This window comes from Pteropus alecto, unplaced genomic scaffold, assembly GCF_000325575.1.
Source record: "Pteropus alecto unplaced genomic scaffold, ASM32557v1 scaffold143, whole genome shotgun sequence".
In the NCBI taxonomy this organism is placed as follows: Eukaryota; Metazoa; Chordata; class Mammalia; order Chiroptera; family Pteropodidae; genus Pteropus; species Pteropus alecto.
In genome coordinates, this window is record NW_006434828.1 from 3,338,776 (window position 1) to 3,343,146 (window position 4,371).

The 4,371-nt window shown below is 64.0% G+C and overlaps 1 pseudogene; it reads left to right on the forward strand.

Moving 5' to 3' along the window:
* On the forward strand, positions 1-115 carry LOC112478344 (annotated as a pseudogene).
* Positions 116-4,371: the final 4,256 nt, after the last annotated feature.

Consider the following 4,371-nt stretch of genomic DNA (forward strand, 5'->3'; position numbering starts at 1 on the left):
ACGGCCACACCCCCCTGAACGTGCCCGATGCCGTCTGACCTCGGAGGCTGAGCAGGGTCGGGCCTGGTGAGTACTCGGATGGGAGACCACCTAGGAAGACCAGGTGCCGTAGGCTTAAAAATTAAAAAATAAGGGATTGTAAACCGGCGAGGTCCTTGCAATCTGTGAAAAAAAAAAAAACCAAAAAAAAAAAACCAGAAACAAAAAACACAAGCATACTAAATAATGTTGAGTCAAACCAGACACACAACAGCTCATGCACGCTGATGGGAATCACTCAAAATATATGCGTAGCGGGTACACAAAACAGCGCAGAACCGTGTGCCCGGGGAAGAGAAATCAGGAGAGCCCGCGGAGGCTCTGTGGGCCCGGCGCAACGATGCAACGATTTAAAACTCCAGGAACCCTCAAGAGGCAGCCGCCGCCTCCCCTGCGGCCGGCTGAGTGCAGAGGCCGCGTGGAGGGTTAGGGGATGCCTAACAGGCGGACCCGACAGCCCGACATCTTCAAGCGTGTGGACACCAGGTCCCGCTCAAGGAAGGAGCCTGCTTCGGACACGTGGCCAGTTTGCTCCTTAAGACTTTTGCCAAATGTGGGGAGGTGGGGGCGGAACCTACAGCCGTGGGGGGTTGGGCTGGACCCCAGCTCTGCCCCGAGTCGCTCTGGGCCGGGAGACAGAGACCGTGTCGTCGCAGTACAAACCTCAGAGCATCTCCTCTCAAAACAGCGCAACCAGCGGTTTACTCAGCTAACAAAGGCTGTGGTCCGGCCGTGACCCAGCTCGATCCTTAAAGGGGTCCAGTGAGTGGAGAAAGGGAGGCGCCCTCCTGGGAGACGAGCAGCATCGAGCTCAGACGACATGGTTCTACGTACAGTGCCACAACCAGCGAAAACTTACAGAACAGACACCGGAGAACGGCACACGCGATCGAGAGAAGGGACAGCCAACAGCAGCGGCCCCCTGGACCCACCAAGATCGACGCGAGGATTTGGACAAGGGCTTTAATGAGCACATGAAAGAAAACTGAGACAAGATGGACAAAACGTATGAAAAGTTGGGTACATGTAAGACAGAAATGGATCAGATATTTTCCAAAGTACACCACACGGGAGGCAGCGGGGGCGGGGAGTCGGGGTCCCCAGCTGCCTGGGCCTGGGCCTGAGGACGCGGCCCCAGCCCTCCTGGCCTCTCTCCTCCGGCCTAAGGGGAGGCCTGGCTTCACACTCCCCTGAACGTGCTGCCCCGGATGCTGCAGGTGGCAGTCGCTGCCCGCACTGTGCCCGCCCTGACCGCCCGACCCAGCGCCTCTGCTCCGCCCCGTCCGCATCGGTCACAGCCATGCTTGTCCCCCGAGGGCCGGTTTCCCGCCCTCTTCCTCTCCTTGGTAGACTTCCAAGGGACTGAACCTCTGCTGCGCAAGCCGCACTGCAGTCCCCACCTGGTTACCGCCGTCCTGGCAAGTGACCCGCCCAGACTCCCCTACGGCTGGTGCTCGGGATGCGACAGGCGCAGCCCACTGTAAGGGCTCGGGCGAGATGCGGAAGGCAGCGGTGAGCTGCCGTGGCCGCTGCAGGCAGGGGGAACAGGTGCACGTGCCCTGGCGGCCGGTCCCCAGCCCAGGGGCTGCTCGCCGGCTCTGTGGGCGGGCAGCAGGGGGGCAGCAGGCGGGCTCCCGCGCCTGGGTCTCGGCTTCCGTGGCGGCTCAGCCAGGACGGCTGTGCAGGTGGACGCGGCACTCACCGCCCGGCCCTCACGGAGCGTCAAACCCTCACCGTCTGCGCAGAACCTGCTTCTAACGCTCAGCGACGTCTCCAAACCCGCGGGGCGCTGCGTCCCCTTGTGAAGGAGCCTCTGGCGAGCCCCACACTCACTTCCGCTGACATGCTGTCCACAGAACCTGTCGCTTGGCGCTGCCGTCCGGGGTGGGGGAAGGGCGGGGAGCGTGGCCCTCAATACAGTTGCCTGTCTGTCACTAAGGGGGGGTCAGTGACATTAAGCGGGCAACTAGTAGCCTTGACCACAGAGTCCCGGCCAATTCAGCCTCCTTAAAAGTCCAGTCAGCAGAGCAGGGGCCTGAAGGTCATCTGAGGTCAACCTCAAGGTCAACCTTGCCCGCCCTGGTCTTTTCTTTGCTGTTGATCGACACCGGGAAGGAAGATTTTCAAAGCTGTTTTCAGGTGTCCAGGTGGCAGAGGTCAGTGATAGTTGGAAAACAGAATTTGGTCCCAAAAGATCTCCGTGGGCCGGGACGGAAGCCCGCGAGGGGAGAGCAGAATCTCGCGGGGTGAGGAGAAGACCCCTCACGTAACGGTCAAGACCCCCGTGGGGCAGCAGTCTGAGGACCAGGTGCCCTCTGCGGGCAGCTGCGGGACCCGGGGACAAGCGGCTCCGGGCGCTCAGCCCCCCTCAGGGGCCGCGCCGGTCTCCTGGGGCGGCCGTGACGACTCTCCACGAACTTGGTGGCTGACAGCGCACAGGGACTCTCCGCAGTCCTGGGGTCCTCGCTGCCTCGTCCAGATTCTGGCGGCGCCAGGCGTCCCGTGGCTGTGGCCGCCTCACTCCGACGTCCCTCCGTCTTCACGTCCTCCTCTCCTGTCTCCCTAGGCGACTTCCCCGTGAGTCACTGACGGACGTCGGTCACTGGATCGAGGGCCCACCCAGCGAACCAGGACAGTCTCTTCCTGGGACCCGGGGTGACCTCTGCACAGGCCCTTTCTCAGGAGACGTCACTTTCGAGGGTGCCGGGCGCAGAGCAGGGACAGATCTGCGTGAGGCCCCAGGCGTTAGACCCAGGGCCTGCAGCGGAGGGGGAGATGCGTCAAGTGCCGGATGGAGCTGTGACCCGCCGACGTCACCCCCAAGTCTCTCCAACTCCACAGACACGACGGCCGGTGACGGTGACAGCACCGCACGACTGTTTGAAGGTCGGGGCTCACGCGTGACCCACGCGGAAGCCGGGGCGTGTCGGAGCCAGTGGCCGCGTGGCCGGGCCCGGGGTGGCCACAATGCGGGACGTGGTGGGCAGGGGGCAGCGGCTCTGCCCCTGAAAAGCCCCTGGAGGAACCCAGGGTCCCTTCTGCCCTGGGAGCCCCGACGTCCTCAGCCAGCGTTCGTGGGGGGCGGGCAGGAACTGGAGGGCAGCAGAGCCCAGGCTGTGGGGCTGTGGCTTCCGATGGTCCCCAAACCCGGGGCCGAGGCAGCCGAGGTGGGTCCCGGGCACCAAGCGCGTCCCACACTCCAGGTCGAGGCCCCTCCTCCGAGCGACATGCAAAGTGCTGCCCCCCAACAGCCCCGCCCGTGTGGGGCTCACAGCGCCCGCAAACGGCCGCCTCGGCGTTGCGTGCTCCTGTAATGCGGCCTCAGTGGTGGCTTCTCTGGCGGGACGGCGGACCTCGCGACCTCGTGCCCGGCGGGGTGGGAGGAACCGGGCTGCTCCCGCTCCCCGCTCCTGGCCTCCGTGGGGCCACCCCGCTCCTGCTGCTCACGTCCCGGGGACCGCAGCGGGGAGATGCGGGGTCCAGCAGCGTGACACAGTGTCCCGCACCCCCGCCCCAGGGGCGGCCCTGAGCTCCGTGAGGACGTGGCCGGGAACGGGTTTTGGGACGATGCTGCTGATGAAGCCACCGACAGCGGGAGCCTCACCCAGTGCTTGGATGTGTCATCCTGGGGTAGGGGACCCTTACAGCATCCTGCACAGCGGTCCCCACGCCTTGGGCCGGGAAGCTGAGAGGTGTCCCCACACCCCGGGAGAGAGGCCCCAGGCCGCTGACTTAGCGCGGCCCCCCCACATGCTCTCAGCTCCCCAGACCATGGACGACGCCTTCTGGGCCTGGGGACGGGAAGGTCACTCGCTAGAACATACTTCCCGTGCGTTTGGCGTCTGACACTTTTCTCTGGAACAGCTTCGAACTCCCCGGGGAGCCTGCTCCGTGGGGGGCGGGGCACCCAGCAGTCCTAGCGGAAGTGAGGTGTCCTCAGGAGCCCCGCCCCCCACCGTGGGCCCTCTCCTCCTTCCGAGGCACAGCTCTGCTTTTCGCCGTCCACCCCCACCGGACACTGTCCCTCCAGCCCAGCGCGGGCCCGACGGTCACTGTCCAGGGGGACCACCCACTGCTGAGCACTTGGCCATCAACCGGCTCCTGCCCTTAAGTATTTCCAGGTGCTTCTAACTTTTCATTAACTCGTGCCGAAATGAGCATCTCTGTACAGAAAACGTTTTCTGTAATTAGACTTATGTCCTTGGGACAGACTCCGGGAAGAGAAATGACTAGGCCCAGGCACAGCCATATTTGTAAGGTCTTCAACGCCCGTCCCCAGCCGGCATGTCCCCCCGACCGCGTCCACCCGCCCTCCGGCCACCTGACATACAT